Raw genomic sequence first — 17,051 nt, 5'->3', positions numbered from 1 at the left:
CTATTAAAAGTAATAAAAATAGGTAGAGAATGACGTGGTGGGGAACCATGTTCGTTAACATGGTTAGAAAGGCCTAGGGCTGGGGGAGGGGCACTGCAGGCAGAGGGAACGTTAAGTATAGAGAGTGCAAGCCCAGAGGCAGGAGGACCTTGTGTTCAAGAGAGAGAAACAAAGCCAGGGTGTTGAACTTTCATGGGGCTGGCTGGGTGGTGGGAGTGGTAGGAGGTAAGGTTAGAGAAGTAGACCATTGTAAGAAGTTTGGATTTTGTTCTATTTGTAGAGGGAAGCCTTTGGCAGGTTATACTCAGAGAATTATTATGATTTTGTTGTCCTGTGCAGAATAGGCCATAAGGGATGAGAGTGGGAAATGCGAGGTGAGTTTATGAAGTTATTGCCATGGACTAGGGAAGAGAGAAGGTGTTTAAATCTTGCTTGTAGCTGAAGAGATGGTACAAAGTGGTTGGAGTCAGAATAAGTTTTGGAGGTAGAAATAACAAAAGGGGTTTGTGGAAAGTTAGCACATGAAAGAAATCCAAGATGATGCCAAAGTGTTTGGCCTCAGCAACTAATCTATAGGGGTGATACTGACTGAGCCGGGAAGGCTGGAGAGAAGAAGGTTTGAGACAAATGAAGGTTTTGTTGTGGTCATGTTACATTTGAGATGCTTCCTAGCTATTCAGGCAGGATGCTGAGTTGGTAAGTGGATAAATGAACCTGGAGCTTAAAGAGGAGGTCTGGGCCTGAAATACAGATTTTGATGACACCGGCGTGTTGATGTGATATAAACCGCTGGGGCTTGATGAGCTCATAGATGGGTAGAGGATGGTGGACAGGAGAAGGCAGATAGAGAAAGGGCTCCCTGGGGCATTCCAATGTTTTGAGGTCCAGGAGAGGAGGAAGAGACAGCAAGGTTTCTAGAAGGAGTAACCAGTGAAGCAGAAGAGAAAACAGGAGATATGCTAGAGAAGACAGTGGATTAAAAAAGAAGGAACACATATGAAGTTCCAAGGGACTTCAAAGAGCCAAAAAAATCTTGAAAAAGAACAAAGTTGGAGGACTTATGCTTTCCAATTTCAAAACGTACTACATGTATGTACCACATTTTGCTTAACCATCTGTAGATGGACAATTAGGTTTTTTTCCATCTATTGGCTATTGTGAATAGGGCTGCAATGAACACTGGTGTATATGTGTCTGTTTGTGTTTCTGCTTTCAGTTTTTTTAGGTATATACCTGGAAGTGGAATTGTTGGATCAATTTATGGAACTGCCAGAGTGTTTTCCACAGTGGCTGCACCATTTTACAATCCCACTATCAATAAATGAGGGCTCCTATTTCTCTACATTCTTGCCAGCACCTGTTGTTTTCCATTTTCTTAATCCTAGCCATCTTAATGGGTGTGAAGTGATATCTCATTACAGTTTTGATTTGCATTTCCCAGTGATATCTCATTGTGGTTGTGATCTGCACTTCCCTAATGACTAATGAGGTGGCGCAGTGGTTAAGAGCTATGGCTGTTAACCAAAAGGTTGGCAGTTCAAATCCATCAGCCACTCCTTGGAAGTTGTATGGAGCAGTTCTATTCTGTCCTATAGGGTCGCTATGAGTTGGAATCGACTCAATGGCAATGGGTTTGGAGTTTTTGGAATGACTAACGATGTTGAGCATTTTTTCATGTGCCAATGGCCATTTGTATTTTTTCTCTGGTGAAATGTCTATTCAAGTCCTTTGTCCACTTTTCGACTGGGTTTTGTCTTTTTGTTAAGTCGCGGGAATTCTTTGGATATTCTGGATATTAAATTCTTATTTAGATATATGGTTTCCAAAAACATTGATTAATGTTTTTAATAACGAGAAATGAAGTCCTGATATGTGCTAAAACATAGATAAACCTGAACACATCATGCTGAGTGATATAAGTCAGTTACAAAAGGACAAATATTGCATGATCCTACTTATATGAAATATCTAGAATAGGCAAGTGTATGCAGACCTAGACCTAAGTTTATTAGTGGTTACTAGCGGTGGGTGGGAAAAGGAGACTCACTGCTTAGGGGACACTGAGCTTCTGTTAAGGGTGATGGAAAAATTTGGAAATAGATAATGGTAATGGTTGCAAAACATGATGAGCACAATTAACGTCACTGCATTGTACATGTCAAGAATGTTGAAATGGCAGATATTTTGTTACTTAAATATTTACCATATATATGTATATTTGTTACATATATGTTCATCACACATGCATGTGAAAGCTGGATGATGAATAAGGGAGACCGAACAAGAATTGACACCTTTGAATTGTGTTGGTGAAGAATACTGACTATATCGTGGGCCGCCAAAAAAATGAACAAATCTGTCTTGGAAGAAGTACAACCAGAATGCTCCTTAAAATCAAGAATGGCTTTGGACATGTTTTCAGGAGGGATCAGTCCCTGGAGAAGGACAACGGGCTTGATAAAGTAGAGGGTCAACAAGAAAGAGGAAGACCCTCAACAAGATGGACTGACAGAGTGGCTACAACAATGGGCCCAAGCAAAGCAATGATTGTGAGGATGGCACAAGACCAGGCAGTGTTTCATTCTGTTGTACATAGGGTCGCTATGAGTTGGAATTGACTCGATGGTACCTAGCAACAACAATATTTATCACAGTTTTTTTTTTTTTTAAACCTACTACAAAGCTACGGTAATCAGAACTGTGCGGTACTGGCATAAGGATGGATGTTTAGATCAATGTGATAGAATTGTTGTTAGGTGTGGTTCAGCTGATTTCAACTCATGGTGATCCCACATGAGCAGAGTAGAACTACTCCACAGAATTTTTAAGACTGTGATCTTTTAGAAGCACATCACGAGGCCTGTCACCTAGTAGCTGGGCACTTGAACATTGTACCACCAAGGCACTTTAATGTGATAGAAGAGATCCTAGAAATAAACCCATATATCTATGGTCACCCCAACGTGTCTGTCAGCTTGTCATACTGTAGGGGCTTGCATGTTATTGTGATGCTGGAAGCTATGCCACTGGTATTCAGATACCAGCAGGGTCACCCCTGGAGGACAAGTTTCAGCTGAGCTTTCAGATTAAGACAGACTAGGAAGAAGGACCCAATAGTCTACTTCTGAAAAGATTTAGCCAGTGAAAACCTTAAGAATAGCAGTGGAACACTGCTTGATATAGTGCTGGAAGATGAGCCCCCCAGGTTGGAAGGCTCTCAAAAGATGACTGGGGAAGAGCTGCCTTCTCAAAGTAGAACTGACCTTAGTGATGTAGATAGAGTCAAGCTTTCAGTAACTTCATTTGCTGATGTGGCATGATTCAAAATGAGAAGAAACAGCTGCAAATATCCAGTAATAATTGGAACATGGAATGTAAGAAATATGAATCTAGGAAAATTGGAAGTCATCAAAAATGAAATGGAACACATAAATGTTGATATCCTAGGCATTAGAGAGCTGAAATGGACTGGTATTGGCCATTCTGAATCAGATAATCATACTGTGTACTATGCTGGGAACGACAATTTGAAGAGGAATGGTGTTGCATTTATCGTGAAAAAGAACATTTCAGTATCTATCCTGAAGTACAATGCTGTCAGTGATAGGATAATATCCATATGCCTATAAGGAAGACTAGTTAATAAGCCTATTATTCAAATTTACACACCAACCACTAAGGCCAAAGAGGAAGAAACTGAAGATTTCTACAAATTCTGCAGTCTGAAATTGATCGAACATGCAATCAGGATGCATTGATAATTACTGGAGTTTGGAATGCAAAAGTTGGAAACAAAGTAGAAGGATTGGTAGTTGGAAAATATGGCCTTGGTGATAGAAATGATGCCAGAGATCACATGATAAAATTTGTAAGGCCAACAATATCTTCACTGCAAATGTCTTTTTTCACCACCATAAACGGCAACTATACACATGGACCTAGTCAGATGGAACACACAGAATCAAATTGATTATATCTGTGGGAAGAGATGATGGAAAAGCTCAATATCATCAGTCAGAAAAAGCCAGGGGCTGACTGTGGAACAGACCATCAATTGCTCATATGCAAGTTCAAGTTGAAACTGAAGAAAATTAGAACAAGTCGATGAGAGCCAAAGTATGACCTTGAGTATATTCCACCCGAATTTAGAGACCATCTCAAGAATAGATTTGACACATTGAACACTAATGACTGAAGACCAGAAGAGCTGTGGAATGACATCAAGGACATCATACATGAAGAAAGCAAGAGGTCATTAAAAAGACAGGAAAGAAAAAAAAGGCCAAAATGGATGTCAGAAGAGATTCTGAAGCCTGCTCTTGAACATCAAGTAGCTAAAGCGAAAGGAAGAAATGATGAAGTAAAACAACTGAACAGAAGATTTCAAAGGGCAGTTCGAGAAGACAAAGTAGAGTATTATAATGACTGGTGCAAAGACCTGGAGTTGGAAAACCAAAACGGAAAAACATGCTCTGCGTTTCTCAAGCTGAGAGAACTGAAGAAAACATTCAAGCCTCGAGTTGCAATATCGAAGGATTCTATGGGGAAAATATTAAATGACACACAGGAAGATCAAAAGAAGATGGAAGGAACACACAGAGGCACTATACCAAAAAGAATTGGCCACCATTCAACCATCTCAGGAGGTACGGTATGAGCAGGAACCAATGGTACCGAAGGAAGAAGTCCAAGCTGCACTGAAGGGAATGGAGAAAAAAAAGGCTCTAGGAATTGACGGAATACCAATTGAGATGTTTCAACAAATGGGTGCAGTGCTGGAAGTACTCACTCATCTATGCCAAGAAATTTGGAAGACAGCTACCTGGCCAACTGACTGGGAGAGATCTATATTTATGCCTATTCCCAAGAAAGGTGATCCCACCAAATGTGGAAATTACCAAACAATATCATTAATATCACATGCAAGTAAACTTTGCTGAAGATCATTCAAAAGCAACTACAGCAGTATATCAACCAGAAATTGCCAGAAATTCAAGCTGGATTCAGAAACGGAAGTGGAACAAGGGATATCATTGCTGATGTCAGATGGATCCTGGCTGAGTACAGAGAATACCAGAAAGATGTTTACTCTGCATTTTACTAACTATGCAAAGGCATTTGACTGTGTGCATAATAACAAACTATGGATAATGTTGCGAAGAATGGGAATTCCAAAACACTTAACAGTGTTCATGAGGAACATATACATAGATCAAGACGCAGTTGTTCGAAGAGAACAAGGGGATGCTGCATGGTTTAAAGTCAGGAAAGGTGTGCACCAGGGTTGTATCCTTTCACCATACCTATTCAATCTGTATGCTGACCAAATAATCCAAGAAGCTGGACTATATGAAGAAGAACGGGGCATCAGGATTGGAGGAAGACTCATTAAAAACCTGTGCTGTGCAGATGACACAACCTTGCTTGCTGAAAGCGAAGAGAACTTGAAGCACTTACTGATGAAGATCAAAGACCATAGCCTTTAGTATGGATTACACCTCAACATAAAGAAATAAAAAATCCTCACAACTGGACCAATAAGCAACATCATGATAAACGGGGAAAAGATTGACGTTATCAAGGATTTCATTTTACTTGGATCTGCAATACCTATGGAAGCAGCTGTCCAGGAATCAAAAGACATGTTGCATTGGGCAAATCGGCTGCAAAAGAACTCTTTATAGTGTCGAAAAGCAAAGATGTCACCTTGAAAACTAAGGCGTGCCTCACCCAAACCATGGCATTTTCAATTGCCTCCCAGGCATGTGAAAGCTGGGTGATGAATAAAGAAGACCGAAGAATTGACGCTTTTGAATTGTGGTGCTGGAGAAGAATATTGAATATACCATGAACTGCCAAAAGAACGAACTAATCTGTCTTGGAAGAAGTACAACCAAAATTCTCCTCTGAAAGAAGGATGGCGAGACTGTGTCTCACATACGTTGGACATGTTGTCAGGAGGGATCAGTTCCTGGAGAAGGATCTCATGCTTGGCAAAGTTGAGGGTCAGCAAAAAAGAGGAAGACCCTCAACGAGATGGACTGACACAATGGCTGCAACAATGGGCTTAAGCATAACAACGATTATGAGGATGGTGCAGGACCGGGCAGTGTTTCATTCTGTTGCACATAGGGTCACTATGAGTTAGAACTGACTTGATGGCACCTAACAACAACAATAACAACAACAACACCAAAAATCTATGGTCAATTGACTATTGACAAGAGTGCTAAGACCTTTCAATGGGGAAAGGATGGTTTCAACAGATGGTTCAGGAAAACTGGATATCCACAGGCAAAAGAATAAAGTTGGGCCCCATCTCATACCACACACTAAAATTAACTAAAAATGGATCAAAAACTTGTAATTTAAGTGCTAAAACTATTAGAAGAAAACATAGGGGAAAAGCTTCATGGCCTTGGAATTGGCAGTGCTTTCTTAAATATGACACCAAAAGCATGAGCAATAAAAGAAACAAATAGATAAACTGGGCTTCATCAAAACTAAAAACTTTTGTGCATCAAGGGACACTATCAAGACAGTTGGAAAGATAGCCTACAGAATGGGAGAAATATCTGAAAATCCAGCCCTGGTTGCAAAGTGGTTAAGAGCTATGGCTGCTAACCAAGAGGTCGGCAGTTTAAATCTATCAGGAGCTCCTTGGAAACTCTATGGGGCAGTTCTATTCTGTCATACAGGGTCACTATGAGTTGGAATTGACTTAATGGCAATGGGTTTATATCCAACAAAGTTTTAATATCCAGACTATATAAAGAACTCCTACAACTCAACAACAAAAGACAACTCAATTAAAAAAATGGTCCAAAGACTTGAATAGATATTTCTCCAAAGAAGATGTACAAATGGCCAATAAGCACATGAAAAGATGCTCAACATCATTGGTCTTTGGGGAAATTCAAATCAAAACATCCATTAGGATGGTTATTATTAAAAAAATGGAAAAGAGTATGTTGACAGGTGGAGAAACTGGAACCCTTGTGCATTGCTTGTGGGAATATAAGTAGTGCAGCTGCTGTGGGAAATGATTTGGCAGTTGCTCAAAAAGTTAAACATATAATGGGTCATATAAAAAAAAACAAACCTGTTGCGGTCAAGTCAATTCCGACTTATATGACCCGTTATTTCCAATCCTAGGTATATAGACCAAAGAATTGAAAAGGGACGCTCAAACAAATACCTGTACAGCAATGTTCATTGCAGCACTATTCAGAATAGCTAGAAGCTGTAAATAACCTAAATGTCCATCGATAGATAAATGGATCAAAAAAAAGTGATATATATGGTCAAGGGAATATTACTCAGCCATACAGAGAAATGAAGTTGTGATACATGTTATAACATGGATGAACCGTGAAAATTTAACACTCAGTGAAATAAGTCAGTCACAAAAAGGACAAATATCGTATGATCCCATTTATATGAAATCTCTACAATAAGTAAATGTATAGTGACCGAAGTTTATTAGTAGTTACCAGGGCTGAGAGGGAGAGGGAAAGGGGGAGCCATTGGTTAGGAAGCATGGAGTATCCTTTAATGGTGATGAGAAATTTGGCCGTGGATACGGGTGATGATTGTGCAACATGACTAAGGTAATAGGTGTCACCGAATTGTCCGTGTAAACACTGGTGAATTGGCAAATGTTAAAAAAATAAAATAAAAAGAGAGAGCGCATGGTCCTAGTCCTGGGTCTGCCCCTAGCTGTGCACATGAGATGGTATAAAATGAGGATTGGGATACTGAATATAATGCCTTGCTTTTAAGAAAAATAATATACTTTTTGGCATTTCAGAGTTTTCAACAATTTACATTTTTAGTTATTTGTGACCTATTTTTCTTTTGCTACAGCACTAAGATCATACGCTAAAGTAAGTGCTGTTTAATTTAGGACACACAGTCTGCCAATAACTCAGCATTTTATTCCTCTGGCCCAGAGATGTAGCAACCAGCTCATATTTTCCTGTATGTGACAGTGCCTCTCATAGTGCTGGCAACAATTTGTAGAATAAAGACTAGTTTACCTTTCTTTCTCAAATTAGTTATGGGTACCAATTACATGCCAGGCACCATGGTCAACACTGGGAGGATCAGCAGTGAATGAGAAATAATAGATCCTGATGGTATGAGCCATTGCAAATATTGACATTGCAGAGTTTTATTTAAAGCAGTGATTCTCAAGGTGCAGTACCCAGACCAACAGCCTTAGTATCACCTGGGAACTTGTTAGAGAAGCAAATTCTAGGGCCCCACCCTAGACCTACCTACAGAATCTAGAAATTCTGGGGGTGGAGGCCAACAATCTGAGCTTTAACAGGGCCTTCCAGGTGATTCTGATGATGCTGACATTTGAAAATCGCTGGTAAGGAAGAAAGCATGCAGTCATCTGGAGCATTTATTCATTTAAACCCCATTTCTTATTGCAATACTCAAAGAGAAAATGTCAACTATGGGGTAAAAGAGCCAAACATAAGATTTCAAAGGGTGGCTTGAGAAGACAAAAAAAGTGAAGTGTAATAACGAAATGTGCAAAGAACTGGATTTAGAAAGTCAAAAGGAAAGAACACTTTTGGCATTTCTCAAGCTGAAAGGACTGAAGAAAACTTTCAAGCCTCGAGTTGCAATATTGAAGGATTCTATGGGGGAAACATTACAGCCACTCAGGAGGCATCAAAAGAAGATGGAAGGAATACACAGAGTCACTGTACCCAGAAGAATTGGTCTACGTTCAACTATTTCAGGAGGTAACATATGTTCAAGAACTGATGGTACTGAAGAAAAAGGTCCAAGCTGCACTGAAGGCACTGGTGAAAAACAAGGCTCCAGGAACTGATGGAATACCAGTTGAGATGTTTCAACAAACAGATGCAGTGCTGGAAGTGCTCATTTGTCTAAGCCCAGAGATTTGGAAGACAGCTACCTGGGTAACTGGAAGAGATCCATATTTGTACCCATTCCAAAGAAAGGAGATCCAAGAGAATGCAGAAATTATCAAAACAATATCAATATCACACACAAGTAAAATTTTGCTGAAGATCATTTAAAAGTGGTTACAATAGTACATTGACAGGGAACTGCCTGAAATTCAGAAGAGGATGTGGAACAAGGGATATCATTGCTGACATCAGATGGATCTTGGCTGAAAGCAAAGAATACCAGAAAGATGTTTGTTTACCTGTGTTTTATTGACTATGCAAAGGGATTCAACTCTGTGAATCATAACAAATTACAGGTAACATTGCGAAGAATGGGGATTTCAGAACACTTGATTGTGCTCATAAGGAACCTGACTTAGGCCAAGAAGCAGTCGTTCAAACAGAACAAGGGGATGCTTCGTGGACTAAAGTCAGGAAAGGTGTGTGTCAGGGCTGTATCTTTTCACCATACTTATTCTATCTGTATGCTGAGCAAATAATCCAAGAAGCTGGACCATAGGAAGACGAATGTGGCATCAGGACCGAATGAATACTCATTAACAACCTGTGATATGCAGATGACACAACCTTGCTTGTTGAAAGTGAAGAGGACTTGAAGCACTTACTGATGAAGGCCAAAGGCCACAGCCTTCAGTATGGATTACACCTCAACATAAAGAAAACAAAAATCCTCACAACTGGACCAATAAGCAACATCATGATAAATGGAGAAAAGATTGAAGTTGTCAAGGATTTCATTTTGCTTGGATCCATAATCAGCGTCCATGGAAGCAGCAGTCAGGAAATCAGGTGACGCAATGCCCTGGGCATATCTGCTGCAAGAGATCTCTTTAAAGTGTTAAAAAGCAAATATTTCACTTTAAGGACTAAGGTGCCTCTGACCCAAGCCATGGTATTTTCAATCACCTCATATGCATTCGAAAGCTGGACAATGAATAAGAAAGACAGAAGAAGAATTGATGCCTTTGAGTTATGGTGTTGGAGAGGAATGTTGGACTGCCAAAAGAATGAAAAAATGTATCTTGGAAGACATACAACCAGAATGCTCATTAGAAGCAAGGATGGCAAGACTGTCTCACGTACTTTGGACATGTTATCAGGAGGGAACAGTCCCTGGAGAAGGACATCATTCTTGGTAAAGTACTGGGTCAGCAGAAAAGAGAAAGACCTTTAACGAGGTGGACTGACACAGTGGTTACAACGATGGACTCAAACATAGCTAAATCACTGTGAGGATGGCACAGGACTGGGTAGTGTTTCGTTCTGTTCTAAATAGGGTTGTTATGACTTGGAATCGACTTGACAGCACCTAACAACAACAACATAGGGGTAATGGTGGTATTTCCTACTCTGTTTCGTTTCTGGAGCCTGTACTTGGTTATTTTGGCTTACAGTGTATTTGAGTCTACTTTCGGCTTCAGACTATGTGGAGGTATTTACAAAATTTTTGAGTTTATTTTTTCTATTCCACAAGTAAACCGTTGGAAGCTTCTGAGAAAATCCCCCACCTCTATAGACTGGTCCCTGTGTAAACGCCTGCTCTGAGCTGTGCCTGTGTGCCTATGCCAAGTGGCTGTTGTACTTTGTTTTCCTGTCAGCTACCTAGGGTCACTAGGAGTCGGAATTGACTCGACGGCACTGGGTTTACCTTAACGTTCTCTCTATAGCTGTTTGGAACATTTTGTTTACTTGTTTGCTGATCACTCCCAACAAATAATCTTACCTGTTGCTCTTCACAGATAAAATAAGTTATTGAATAAAACTTCCTGCCACTAATCCTGAAAATTTATCTAACCCCATGACTTCTTTCCTCCTCTGAGGCTGTTTAGATGAAAAGAGCTGTAACTGCTCTCAAACCAGCCTAAATTCACAGGACCCCACCCATTCCTGCTCCTTCTCCTTTATCTTAAACCCCTCCCTGTGCCACAGTAGCTTCCCTTCAGCATTTAAACAGGCTAAGAGTCGCTTCCGGCTTAAAATGAATAGCCAAAATCATGCCTCAATTTCACTTCATTTTCAAGCTGTTGATCTCAATTTTTTATTTTATGCAGGAGAATTTCTAGCACCTGTCTGTCTTGTTCTCTTCATATTCCCATCAACTAGTGTGCCTCTTGGCTTATGCAAACACTCAACTAATATTTGTTGAGTAAAATGTTGAGCATAAGGAAACCTGAAAATGCAGAAAGTTACAAAAAAAATAAACTACATATGGCCCTTTACCCAAAAAAACTGTCACGGAAGTTTTAAATAGTCAACATATTTATACTTACATTCCCGGTCTTTAAGAAAATATTTGATGAAGTTTTTGAAAGAACTCAGTAATGTCTGGATGATGATTTACATTATTTCCCTGGAGAAGGACATCATGCTTTGTAAAACAGAGGGTCAGAGAGAAAGAGAAAGCCCCTCAATTAGATAGACTGACACAGTGGCTACAGCAATGGGCTCAAACATAGCAACGACTGTGAGGATGGCACAGGATCTGACAATGTTTTGTTCTGTTACATTAATACATAAGGCCGCTAAGAGTTGGAGCTGACTTGCACCTAACGGCCACGAAAATAATACATTATTTGTATAAAGATTATATAGAAAAATAGAGATAATTGAAATTCAGAGACAAGGCCTTTCCTTATAACTGGAAATCATCATACCAACCAAACCTTTATTGGAGCTGCTAATAAGAAATACTATGTAAAGGTGGTTTATTTTTCTCCTCTCTCCCTACCCAACTCTGTGGAGCTAATAATGAAAACAAGTGACAGCATTTTGCATCAGGAAGAGAAGTAATGAAGAACTGGTAACAGACAAACAAAAAACACCTTTTTTTTTGGAAGGGGGGATTACACAGCATTTTTCCTCCAGTTTTTTTTTTTTTTCCTTTCTTTTTTTAGGATGCATATTGCAGGTGGCAAGAGGTCAGGGAGACAGGAAATGAATGAACAAATGAACAATGGCATGTTTGACTAATGTTTGTCATTGTTGGTAAAGCAACAAAACAGTTTTTCAGCAAAAACATTCCAAAGATAAAAGTGCAGAATTTGACAAGTTGAACCCATTGTATTTATGCAATTTGTCCCTTCTCCTTTCTTAGGAAAATGGGATATCATTGAATTTTATTTTGGCCAAATGATCAGAACTTTAGGGATAAATCTTGTAAAGAATAATGAGATAATTAGCTCACATTTTTCAAACCTGGGGCTCCAGGAAAATATTGTTGTTGTTAGGTGCCTTTGAGTCGGTTCCGACTCATAGCGACCCTATGCAGCGTCCTCTTCTGAAACCAGCCTGAATTTCTGGCAGTTCTCTGCAGTTGCTGCAGCTGTTTTTGAGTGATCTTCAGCAAAATTTTACTTGTGTGTGATACTAATGATATTGTTCTATAACTTCCACATTTGGTTGGATCACCTTTCTTGGGAATAGGATGGTAACTAAGAAAAAGACTTCATCCCAGTGTTCTTATCGGAGCTAACTGATCAGTTTTATAGCAATAACAACAAAAAACAATTCTTCCAAAGAAAGAATGCCTGATAACTAACATGCTTTGTCCTTTAACTCAGGGACAACTGTTAAATGCAATTTTACAACAAATGACATTGCCATGAGCTATAAAAATAGGTCATGTGAGCAAATAGAAGAGGGAGAAATATTGGAGTAGGAATAGGTAGGAGTCCTGTTCTTTCTGGGTACTTTCCACTAGTTCAGAAACAAGTCCTCTAAATCAGTGTCTTACTATTTCTTTTGGATATACATTTTACAACCTGACCAGTATAAACCAAAACCAAACCCAGTGCCATGGAGTCAATTCCAACTCATAGCGACCCTATAGGACAGAGTAGAACTGCCCCACAGAGTTTCCAAGGAGCGCCTGGAGGATTCGACCTGCCGACCCTTTGGTTAGCAGCCGTAGCACTTAACCACTGCGCCACCAGGGTTTCCAACCAGTATACACAGAGGTAAATATACAAGTATGTGTGAGTATCTGAAACAAGTTTCCTAAAAAATACAATGTACTCTGGTCCTTCTATTTTATTTTTTCATTAAAAAAAAAAAAAAGTATGACCTGCAAAAATATTGGTATCACACACCCCTAAGTGCATTTTGAAAAAAAAAAAAAAAAATCTGCTCCAATACTTACTTTTAAGACTTAAGACTTGCTTGTGCAATCATCCTTTGGTGATCCACACTACCAAGGGTGAGTAAGAAATCACCAGTGCGTCCAGAGAGCAACCCTGGCTGACTGTTTCTACAGATTTAGAAAACCTTATTCTCTAAATAGCCATAAAAATTAAACCCGGCAAACTGTCATTTAAGTATCCTTCATTAAGCTATACGTGAAGGTCTAAATTAATAATTTCCATGGTCTCCATGACTATGACTGTCTTAGTGGATTTTGAGGGACAAAAAAAATTGAAAACGAGGCTTTCACTATTGTAAAGTTCTGGCCCAGTTAAACATAAGCCCTTGGAGGTTACTAAAGAAGCCCCTTTGCTTGGATCTTTGTTGTCATGAGGCCAAGAACAGTTTTGGTCATTTAACTGTGTCCAACTAACAAGATAACAATCCTGTATATACAAGCTTTCTGTTTTCAAGTATATATATATGATTTTGGTCTTATATATCTTTAATCATATTTTTCCTAAGTATCATGGAATTCAGATACTCATAAAAAAATTAAAAACAAAGTAACCTAGTGTTTTAAATGGAAACCCTCTTTTATTTTCACGTTTACAGGATGGTATTCATCCTCTCTCTCTCTGCCTCTCTGATTCTGTCTTTCCTCCTCCCAGGTATTTATACTCAAACCTGTATCCCCAAAGTGTTTGAGGCAGTTGAACGCTACTATAACACACAGAAGCACACATGCACGCATGCACACATGTATGGATGCCCTATACACTCTTGTGGTTTCAGAATTATAACAGGGCCTGGGATACAGATAAGAAGGCCTCCGGGAAGCTGATTTGGAAGTGACTGAACTCAGACCCTGGCATTAGATAGTCCTTGATTAAACTATTTTCCACGATGAACTCATTAGCACCCATTGTGCAGCTAGGGACTTTGCTGTGTTGAGCTCTCAGCTTCCTAAGCACCCTGTTCGCTCTGCTCCTGTGAGCATCCTTGGGGCAGGGTGATTCCCAATGGAGGGAGACTCTGGGCAAGTCACACAGGCTTCTCCTTCCCTCCCCCAACACTGTCAAGAGGATGAGAAGGAGGGAGATGCCCTTCTCCAACCCAAAGCTTGAGGAGACTTCCTTTTCCCCTATTTGTGTTTACGGAGACCCAAAGGTAAGCCCTTAGGACACAGGGCTTTTGTTCTACAGAAGGCTGTCAAATCAAATCCAAGTCAAATCTGTTGCTGTTGAGTTGATTCTGACTCATAGATCCTACATTAATCAGGTCTGGTGCTCTGAAAATGGATAACAAAGAAATATGAACTTAAGCAAAGCCTTTTTGCTGTAGGCTTGTCTCGCCTAATAGTTAATTTAAAAAAGTATCAAAAAATCATTGCCTGGGAAAACTTAATTTTGGCAGTATTAAGTTATTACCTGGTTCTCTTCATTCAAGTTAAGTAATCGAGCATTCACTGAATACCTGTTATAAGCGGTATATACAAGGAGTCCCTGGGTGGTACAAAGTTAACTTGCTTCGCTACTAACTGAAAAGGCTGAAGATACAAGTCCACCTAGAGGCACCTCGGAAGAAAGGCCTGGTGTTATGGATTGAATTGTGTCCCCCCAAAATATGTGTCAACTTGGTTCCGCCATGATTCCCAGTATTTTGTGGTTGTCCTCCATTTTGTGATTGATGTAATTTTCCTATGTGTTGTAAATCCTAATCTCTGCCTGTGGTTAATGAGGCAAAATTAGATTATGTTAAAGAGGATTAGGGTGGGATGTAACACCCTTATTCAGGTCACATCCCTGATCCAACGTAAAGGGAGTTTCCCTGGGGTGTGGCCTGCATCGCCCTTTATTTTACAATAGATAAAAGGAGAGGGAAGTGAACAAGAGAGTTGGGGACCCCATACCACTAAGAAAGCAGCACTGGGAGCAGAGCGTGTCCTTTGGACTTGGGTTTCCTGCATAGAGAAGCCCCTAGACCAGGAGAAGATTGATGACAAGGACATTCCTCCAGAGCCAACAGAGAAAGAAAGCCTTCCTCTGGAGCTGGTGCCCTTAATTTGGACTTCTAGCCTACTAGACTAACAGAGAATAAAATTCTGTTTGTTAAAGCCATCCACTTGTGATATTTCTGTTATAGCAGCACTAGATAACTAAGATACCTGGCAATCACTTCCAAAAAATCAGCCATTGAAATCCCTGTGGCATTCTACTCTGACATACATGGGGTTACCACGAGTCAGAACGGACTCGACAGCAACTGGTTACTACATACAAGGCATTCTGCTAGTCTATAAGGAACACAGAGAAATGTAAGATGACATCCTGCCTTCAGCTGCTTATATCCAATTAGAAAAAATAATTTTCAATAAAAAATAGTGTTCTTTGTATTTATTTATCAAAATCCTCCATAATATCCATCTATAAGAAAATTTAATTTGTGTATCAATAGCAAAAAGAGTATCATCTGGCTTTTCTTGCCCTTTTCAAAAAAAAAAAGTTACTAAATTTATTTTTAGATAGGCTGTAAGATTTGCCTGGAGCCAATGACAAATAATAACAAGCTACCAGCTATTTCAATTCATGTTAAATTGCACGAGCTCCATTGCCTCTGTGCCCCTGGTACCAAAACAAACAAACAAAAAAACCCATTGCTGTAAGGTTGATTCTCACTCACAGCAACCCTATAGGACACAGTGGGACTGCCCCATACGGTTTCCAAGGAGCAGCTGGTAGATTCGAACTGCCAACCTTTTGGTTAGCAGTCAAATGCTTAACCACTGTGCCACCAGGGCCCCATCAAATAGCCTGGTTTGGGAGTGGATCCTCTTTTGGGAGTGTTAGTGGTGGTGTTAGACCTTATATGATCCTGACTTTTGTCCCAGGAACCCTAGGCATCCCTGGGGTCCCAGGGCTGAGCACCGGGGAGCATGCGGGCAGTCATCTAACTCTACTGCTTGTCCTTCTGCCAGGTGGCCTGCAGGCCAAGCTCAACTGTGAGGCTTGGCTAAGTTGCCTGCCATTTTTTTATTTTTATTTTTTGCTCTATTTCAGATAATTTTCTTCTTTCTGAAATCTGATGAATTAGATCTAGGCTGGAAAGTTCCCAGGAAGGCCCTGGGCTCTGTACATGTTGGGTGGCAAGTCCACACGGAGAACACAGAAGATAATGCAATAGAACTGTTTGGTTCAGGGCTTTTAAACATTTTCTGAAGGTTTTTTTTTTTTTTAAGGGAAGCTTCAGATTTCAATTGCTCTTCAACCAAAAAAATTTCACTTTAAGAGAGAAAAAGCCCAGTATCTCCAAGAACACATCCTGGATTTACTTCATCTCAGCATGACCACTGATTGGTTTTCTTCTTGATTTGATTAATTGTTCTAGTGTTGCCGCTTTGTTTTAAGTGTTAAACACAAAGAACTTTCTATTAATCAGGTACATGTGAGTATGATACTGAATAAATTCTACGTCAGAGGTCTAGTATAGAAGACAGGGTTTAGATCGCTAAAACAATGTGAGATTCATATTGATGGATAGAATTTTAAATTTTATAATGAAAAATAAAAAGCCATACACAGTATACAAAATGTAGAAAATAGAAAAAATGAATTAAACATCACCCATAATTCTCACCAACCTTAGCATACTACTGTTTTTTAAGTAGTATTTATTTTCTGTGTAATACTGTGAAGTCTCTGCTATTTTGTTAATCTACATGTATAGTAACAAAAATTGCTCCTTTTTAACTTTAGAAGTAATAGATGTTGAAGGTCTTTGTGTTTTTTATATTTTATAATATTTTCTTAGCATAATTTCCTGAAATAGACTCATTGAACCCAAGGTATGAATCTATTTTTAGCATTTGATATACGAGCCAAATTGCTTTTCAAAAGATCTGCGTAATTTTATAATACTACCAGCAAAGTACAAAGGTACAATTATCATCATGCCTCATCAGAGGTTAGGTAATATCATTTT

The sequence above is a fragment of the Loxodonta africana genome, chromosome 11 (genome assembly GCF_030014295.1).
Source record: "Loxodonta africana isolate mLoxAfr1 chromosome 11, mLoxAfr1.hap2, whole genome shotgun sequence".
In the NCBI taxonomy this organism is placed as follows: Eukaryota; Metazoa; Chordata; class Mammalia; order Proboscidea; family Elephantidae; genus Loxodonta; species Loxodonta africana.
Note: the sequence above shows the minus strand (reverse complement) of the source record.